This window comes from Artemia sp. Qi Xiang Cuo, chromosome 16, assembly GCF_049724085.1.
Source record: "Artemia sp. Qi Xiang Cuo chromosome 16, ASM4972408v1, whole genome shotgun sequence".
Taxonomy (NCBI): domain Eukaryota; kingdom Metazoa; phylum Arthropoda; class Branchiopoda; order Anostraca; family Artemiidae; genus Artemia; species Artemia sp. Qi Xiang Cuo.
In genome coordinates, this window is record NC_142809.1 from 25,301,388 (window position 1) to 25,310,599 (window position 9,212).

Genomic DNA, 9,212 nt, shown 5'->3' on the forward strand with positions numbered 1-9,212 from the left:
GATATCCTAAAAACCATAAATTTCGTCTAGACAAATTTGGGACTAAACGAAAGGAAAAACCACTGGATAACTGAATTTATTTTAGCCACTTAAGTCTCAATAAACAATGAAGGGGTTTTAACTTTAACAGGTACCACCCTACCCTTCGCAAAAATAGCTGTTAGGCTATTCATATTGGATAAAAAATCATTTGTGGAAATTAAAAATAGTAACGGCCCTTATATAGACCCCTGGGGCACGCCACTATCACCCAGAGAATTAGAATGAGACAGGTGGTCTTGAACTTCTAAATAGATTTAACAATTTGGACGTATATCGGAAAAAAAGCAGACGATGAGAGTGAAAAACGGGCCAAATTTTCGTTTATTGTAATGACAAAATAAGCCTTGATTGGGTACAGAACTAGACCTGAATCAGTACAAAATTTGAGGCAAGTCTCTGTGTAAAATAAGCTTAGTTTTTGTTAAGCGTGCTTAGCAACAAACGTTTTTGCTTAAAGATAAGTCCTTTTTTGAATTAGAAATTTGCAGAAATTAATAACCTGCATCGAACGAATAAAGTGGCCCACGTCCGCTCTAACATATCCTCCCCCTTCTGGCTTCCCTCGCCAAACTTCGTGCTATTTCAAGTTGCAGTAGAGGACCGCACATGGGAACAGGCGTTTTCCCCGCGAAAAACTCCCGAGGTACATTCCCTCTTTGAGAATCCCCTCCAGAAGATTCCCCCGCGGAAAAATCCCCCCCAAGGAAAATTCCTCTACGCGCAAAATTGAGCAGCCAAAGAGAAAGCACAAAATAAATATCTGAAAGCGTTGATCAGGTGTCCTAAGAGGTAACAAAGGGACCAGATATAAAAAAAAGACTTTGATATCTGTTTCAAGACAGAGGCTGGTTTTTCTCAATCCTAGACAGATTGTTAATGCGGACATTTTGTTAATGTGATGTTGAAGTGCTAGTGTGATGTATAATTGTGCATAAGATACTATACAGGAAAAAGGGGGGTCATTGTATAGACTGGGGGAGGGGTGCTAGATGTCTAAAAGAGCTCATTCAGTGCCCAAATTGCATAATTCTTCATGAGACTCCGAATAAATATAGAAAAGGGTCTAGGGGGGTGGGGAGGGAAAAAGTTAATCTACCATCTCCCTCTGTTTAAACTAAGCCTGGATAAGGGTGTTGCGGGAAAATGTATCTCTTTTTGTTGCAAAAAACATTTCTTGTATTTATTTTAAAGCTTCATTTAACTAAACTAATTTGCCTGAAATTACATGAAGTGATTTGTAAGTGCACAGCTATATAAAGGAGTGGCGAGGAGCAAGTGCCTCAAAGAGTGCATTTTAATGCCCAAATGTACGAAATCTCATTAAACCTTCATATAAGTATAGAATGAGATTTGAGGAAGGAGGGGGAGGTAGAACTTGATATCTAATTTCCCTTGGTTCCGGGAATATTTTTGGTCTACACCTTTTTGTTATTGGTGCTGGGGAGTAGGGTAATAGTATAACTCTCATTTCTACAATCTTTTTTCTATGTAGTATATATTGCATTTACCATGCCTACCGGCACAGAGGAGGGAAAGCCGAAGCAGGGCATCATGGACCTTACCAGGAAATTTATGGGGGATGGGAAGGGGCAAGTACTACCAAGAGCTTTGTTTTCACCGATTTTAAATGGTAATTTTCCTCTTTTCCCATATAAATGTTTAAATGTATTTTGACATGCATATGCAATTTATTTTAACGTCAGAGAACACTATTCTGGAAGTGCGTGATGGCTTCAGCCACGTAGAAGACCAAGTCACGCAGAACTTCCACCCACATCAACAATAATATCCGTCTCCTTCCACTCGAATTTCTTTAGTAAAATTATTGTTAAGAACTTATTCAGTAAAACTACTGTTAATTGACAATTTTGACTAATTAATTTAGCCTTGTCCAAAATTTTACGTACAATCCAATATTTGAATTCTCGAGCAGAAAACTGAAAAAGCGGGAAGCTACCAGCAAATTTACGATTACTGTTATATACACTTTAATAATAATAAATCGTGTTTTTATTGGCTTGGTAGCCCATATCATGTCTTGGTTGAAAAACAATCATATTTTTTTCCAACTGAAAGTAAGTAGTTACGTTAAAACTTAACACAAACAGAAATTATTCTGTATATGAGGGGGGCTACCCTTCTCTTCAAAACAACACTCTTTATGCTAAAGTGGTAATTTTCGTCACAATTCTTTAAAATTGACTGCTGAAACTCAAGGGCCGTTGAGATGGAATAAGAAACTTTTAAAACATTATAGTCGGTAACAACTCATTCGATAGCAACTGGTTGAAAAGCAGGCTAAATCTTCAAAAGGACACTGGAACTTTTCATTTCCAATTGAATGATCCCCTCAAAAGTTTATTGGACCATTCTTCCCATAAAAGCTTTATATCTTAGCAATGGACAATTTGCATAGCTTACAGCTCTCGCCCAGGGGCAGAAGGGGCGTTTTCAAACCCTTAGGTATGATATATGACCTTTGGGCTTATTTTGAACAAATTGTTTATCTCGAAATTTTGATGGGATGTGTTTTGGGAAAAAACTGTGCAGGAGTGGCTTATTGCCCTCCAGTCACATTTGACTCTTAAAATGGCGGTAGAACTTTTAATTTGCAATCGACTGAGCCCGCTCCGAATTTTACACGAGAACACCTTCCGTATGAAATTTTTCTGGGGGAAAATGAATAAATATTAATACTTTTATGGTAACGCTATAGAATTGCCTCTGACGTAAACAGGTGAGTAGAATTTTCAATTTCCCTTTTAAGGAACTTCCGGAATTATCCAGGGGGAATATGGTGCGGGGAAGTTTTCTGGGGAGGAACGCCTGTTCCCACCACACATATAACTATTTAGACCTCAAATTATTTATCAACTTATTTTAGAAATAAACAACTCTTGGGGTGGGTGTGGCTTAGCAGTTGTGCCTCATTATTAGTTTATTATATTATTCAGAACTTGGTGCTTGAAACTAGTTATGCTCTCACTCTTTCTCTCTCTCTCTCTCTCTCTCTCTCCCTCCCCCTCTTTATCTCTCTTTCAAATCTCTTCAAAAGTAAGCAATGGCTACAATAACAGCTGGAACCTAGTAAAGAATGAACTAGGCAAAATTATATTTAAAATCCTGGTGCAAACAGTCAATTCCAAAGTTTACAAGTAAGAAACTAGACGATGTGTTTGTCGTTTCAGGCACCGTGACTGGTGGTAGACATGTCAAAGGCGTTGTTGCGCAAAATAGTTGTTTGAAATCAGGGAAATATCCATCATTTTATCAGCTTTTAGAGCGTTTTGTCCCTATATAAAAAAGTGGTGTGTGGGTTTTTGTACCACACCCAGATGCAGATAAGGAAATTGGTGTGATAACATGTTTCCTTAAAGGCGAGGTAGGGAATTCCTTGTAATTTCAACAAATCATTGGAAAATATTGGAAAATTCGATTATAGAAGGGGGAGGGGTTGCTTTTTTTATATAAATCGAAGTTCTATCCTTCGTCAGTCATTAATAAATTGTTTGATTTCATATGTAACTGTAAAATTCGCAATATTTTGTAAATGTTTTGAGCCCTTTACTAGTTTTGCAATATTAAGTTGTAATCAACAAGCTCAGAACCCCTTTAGTGCCGACTTTTCAAATCGATCGCTGTGCTTAGCGATTAATATATGTGCTTAGTTTATCATCTACCCCAGTTGAGGACACTTAGCAATAAAAGACGTGGCCTATGTGTATTGTTTTTTTTACAACCCTCCCTCTCCTCCCCCGTGCCACTTCATATAGAAAAGGCGACCGTAGAAACTTAGGCGGGGGCTCATTCAATTGGAAATTGAAAGCTCTAATATTCTTTTTAGGAGTCGAAAGTGATAAAATACAATTTTTCCCAGAAATTAAAGTTTCTAAAGTGCCTACTCGTCCTTAAAGTCACGCTAGTCTCTAAAACTGTCACGATTTTCTAAAAAAAAACCCTTATTTTTGTTTCTGTGTCAACTAGCCAATGGTCCAATTTCATAGTCAGTTTGACATTGAGGTCAGTTCCAGAATAATTACTAGAGGTTATAGATGGTTCATTAATAATTTTGCTGCTTCTCATTCAAGAGCAATGTTTTATTGCATGTTACCCCGGCATAAACGTAACTCATGACTTCTCTGGATTTTCTGGCTGTCATGCTAGGAGTCCCAAAAACGTGAACTTTTTTTTACCTGATAGAATACTATCGAAATTGAACTTGTAATTAGTGTTTCTGCTAATGACAATCACTGTGTATGTGATCGAAACAATCAGTATATTTTTTGATTGTTTTTTTTTCTTCACAATCTAATAAAAGGATTTATTCCTATTCGAACTGTTATTTATCGACTTGTAACAACATTTGCTTATTAAGTAGGCAATCACAGGCCACTAATAGACAATGAGCTGGAGAAAGTAATAAAACTAAGTCTACGTCTCAAAGTACGAAATGGCCTCTTTTACCAAAGTTCTTGCTTTTACACCAGTGCTCTATTATACCTAAATTTGTACAGTACCAAATTTACTCAGATATTCACTAATATATTCATTCAATGTACATAGTGAGTTTTAACTCAGTTCAACATGCCCCCAAAAGTCCCTGAAAGTTTCACCTTAATGCCCTTAGACCTAGCTACAGTAGTGCACATGGTGCCTTTTGGTTTGCTCAACACCCCTCAACATGTCCAAAAAGTTTTAATTTAATAACCTAAGCCGCTCCTGAGATATTATTGATATACCCTGCAGACACACAGTGTGTGATTTTAGTTTGACATCAAACATTTCGTGGTAACGAACTGTAAGTAAGGAGCGACCCCGCTCAATAGTAATCGAAACGCTAAAACACTGAATTTTGATACCAATAGGTACTTCCAAAGAATCAGATTTTTATGCTAATTTCAAATATATGAATTTACATTAAGTAAACTTACCCATCAAAAGTTACGAGCCTTAGACAATTTGCCTTATTTTCCAAAAAAAGGGAAAACACCCCTCAAAAGTCACAGCATCTTAATGAAAATCACACCATCAGATTCAGCGTCTTATAGAACCCTTTTGTAGAAGTTTCAAGCTCCTAACTGCAAAATTGTGGAATTTTGTATTTTTTGACAGAAGAAAGACCACGGATACGTGTTTATTTGTTTGTTTGTTGTTTTTTTCCCAGGGGTGGTCGTATCGACCCAGTGGCTCTAGAATATTGTGAGAGGGCTTATTCGAACGGAAAGTAAAAGTTCTAGTGCCCTTTTTAAGTGACAAAAAAATGAAGGCAACTAGACCCTCTCCCACGCTCATTTTTTCTCGAAGTCACCTGGGCAAAATTTTGAGATAGCCATTCTTTTTAGCATGGCCTAAAATTTAATAACTATGTCTTTGAGGATGATTTAATCCCCCACAGATCCTTGGGAAAGGGTTGCGAGTTGTAAACTTTGCCAAATGTTTACATACATTATTGGTTATTGGGAAGTATACAGACGTTTTCAGGGGGGGGTCTAGTAGTGGGGGAGGGTGGGACGGGGGTAAGGGGGTTACGCGGGAGGATCTTTCCATGGAGGAAGTTTTTATCGGCGAAAATACATTGCTATGAAGGAGGTGCCGAATTTCCCAGCATTATTTAAAAAAAAATTATCAGAAATGAAAAGAAAGTTTTCAACTGAAAAACTTTTCAACTGAACGTTTTCCAACATTAAAGTTTAAAACGAACAGAAACTATTACGTATATGATTGGATTCGCCCCCTTGTCAATACCTGACTCTTTACGCTAAAGCTTTTTTAGTACTTTCATAAGAGCTATTTATTCTAATTAACGGTCTTGTGATTAAGGGTCATTCTTAAAGAACTGGAAACAAATTTGAACTTCAGCGTTAAGATCGAGGTATTGACTCGGGGGTGAACCCCCTAATATACGTTTATAAAAATATATAAATATAGAAGTTTGTTACGTAAATTTAATTCGGAAGTTACGTATATTTCAGAGGCATATCAGAGGCAACGCTGTAGCGTTGCCTATAGTGAAGGCCATACGGCTCCGATGTTTTATTATTTATTTATTATTATTTTTTTCCCAGAGGCACTTCATATGGAAGAGGTCGTCGTAGAAACTTCTAAGAGGGCTCATTTGATTGGAAATCGAAAGCTCTAGTGCCCTTTTTAATAGTCGAAAGTGATTGGAGGACAACTAGCCCCCCCCGCCCCCGCCCATCATTCCCCCAAACACATCCAATCAAAATTTTAAGACAGCCATTTTGTTAAGCGTAGTCGAATCCCAGATAGAAAATATGTTTTTGAGAAGGACAATCCCCCACAACCCTCAGGGCAAGGGTTTTTAGTTATGCCCTGGGGGAAAATAAGGTTTTTATAGAAGGCGTTGTCGTAGAAACTTCAAAACAGGCTTATTCGATTAGAAATTCAAAGGGCTAGTACCTTTTTTAATTGTCAAAAGTGATTGGAGGGCAACTAGCCCCCCCCCCCACGCCCATCATTCCCCCAAACACATCCAATCAAAATTTTGATATAACCATTTTATTAAACGTAGTTTTAAGTTCTGGAAATTAGGTCTATTTTTTTTAGGAGGACAATCCCCCACAACCCTCAGGGCAAGGATTTTAACTTATGCCCTGGGGGAATATAAGGTTTTTATAGAAGGCGTTGTCGTAGAAACTTCAAAAAAGGCTAATTCGGTTTGAAATTCAAAGGGCTAGTGCCCTTTTTAATAGTGGAAAGTAATTGGAGGGCAACTAGCCCCCCCCCCCTGCCAATCAATCCCCCAAACACATCCAATTAAAAATTTTAGATAGCCATTTTGTTCAGCTTATTTGATTTCCAGACAGATAATATGTTTTTGAGGGGGACACTCCCCCTTAGCCCTTAGGGCAAGGGTTTTAAGTTATTCCCTCGGGGCATATAAGGTTTTTATAGAAGGCGTAGTCGTAGAAACTTCAAAAGGGCTTATTTGATTGGAAATTGAAAGGGCTAGTGCCTTTTTAATAGTTGAAAGTGATTGGAGAGCGACTATGCCCCTCTCACGCCCACCATTTTCCTAGACACATCCAATTAAAACTTCAAGATACCCATTTTGTTTAATGTAGTTGAAAGTTCTGGACATTAGGAGGATGAGAACCACCCTCACAGCCCTTAGGGTAAGGGTTGTAATTTATGCCCTGGGGGCATATGAGATGTTTATAGAAAGTGTTGTCATAGAAACTCAAAAAGGGCTCATTCGATTGGAAATCGAAAGGCCTAGTGCCAGAAATTACAATAGATAACCGAGTCAAACTCAAAACGAACAGAAATACGAATATAGAAGTTCGTTACGTAAGTTAATTCGGAAGTTACGTATATTTATCAAAGGCACCGCTGTAGTGCTGCCTATAGTAAAGGCGATATGGCTCCAATGTTATATTATTTATTTATTATAGTTTTTCCCAGAGGCGCTTCATATGGAAGAGGTCGTCGTAGAAACTTCTAAGAGGGCTCATTCGATTGGAAATCGAAAGTTTTAGTGTCATTTTTAATAGTCGAAAGTGATTGGAGGGCAACTATCCCCCCCCCCATGCCCATCATTCCCCCAAACACATCCAATCAAAATTTTGAGACAGCCATTTTGTTCCGCGTAGTCGAATACCATATAGAAAATATATTTTTGAGAAGGACAATCCCCTACAACCCTCAGGGCAAGGGTTTTTAGTTATGTCCTGAGGGAAAATAAAGTTTTTATAGAAGGCGTTGTCGTAGAAACTTCAAAACAGGCTTATTCGATTAGAAATTCAAAGGGCTAGTTTCCTTTTTAATAGTCGAAAGTGATTGGAGGGCAACTAGCCCCCCCCCGCCAACGCCTATCATTCCCCCAAACACATCCAATCAAAACTTTTAGAGAGCCATTTTGTTCCGCTTAGTTGATTTCCAGATAAAAAAGTATGTTTTTGAGGAGGACAGTCCCCCACAGCCCTTAGGGCAAGGGTTGTAAGTTAGGCCCTAGGGGGATATAAGGTTTTTTATAGAAGGCGTTGTCGTAGATGCTTAAAAAAAGGCTCATTCGATTGGAAATTTAAAGGGCTAGAACCATTTTTAATATTCGAAAGTGATTGGAGAGCAACTAGCCCCCCCACGCCCATCATTCCCAAACACACATCCAAGCAAAATTTTGAAATAGCCATTTTATTAAACGTAGTTTTAAGTTCTGGAAATTAGGTCTATTTTTTTTTAGGAGGACAATCCCCCACAACCCTCAGGGCAAGGATTTTAGGTTATGCCCTGGGGGAATATAAAGTTTTTATAGAAGGTGTTGTCGTAGAAACTTCAAAAAAGGCTCATTCGATTAGAAATTCAAAGAGCTAGTGCCCTTTTTAATAGTCGAAAGTCATTGGAGGGCAACTATCCCCCCCCCCACGCCCATCACTCCCTCAAACACATCCAATTAAAAATTTTATATAGCCCTTTTTTTCAGCTTATTTGATTTCCAGACAGATAATATGTTTTTGAGGAGGACACTCCCCCACAGCCCTTAGGGCAAGGGTTTTAAGTTATTCCCTGTGGGCATATAAGGTTTTTATAGAAGGCGTAGTCGTAGAAACTTCAAAAGGGCTTATTTGATTGGAAATTGAAAGTGCTAGTGCCTTTTTAATAGTTGAAAGTGATTGGAGAGCGACTATGTCCCTCTCACGCCCACCATTTTCCTAGAAACATCCAATTAAAACTTTAAGATACCCATTTTGTTTAATGTAGTTGAAAGTTCTGGACATTAGGAGGATGAGAACCGCCCTCACAGCCCTTAGGGTAAGGTTTGTAATTTATGCCCTGGGGGCATATGAGATGTTTATCGAAAGTGTTGTCGTAGAAACTCAAAAAGGGCTCATTCGATTGGAAATCGAAAGGCCTAGTGCCAGAAATTACAATAGATGACCGAGTCAAACTCAAAACGAACAGAAATACGAATATAGAAGTTCGTTACGTAAGTTAATTCGGAAGTTACGTATATTTATCAAAGGCTACGCTGTAGTGCTGCCTATAGTAAAGGCGATATGGCTCCAATGTTATATTATTTATTTATTATAGTTTTTCCCAGAGGCACTTCATATGGAAGTGGTCGTCGTAGAAACTTCAAAGGGGGCCCAATCGAAAGTTTTAGTGCCCTTTTTATTAGTTGAAAATGATTGGAGGGCAACTAGCCCCCT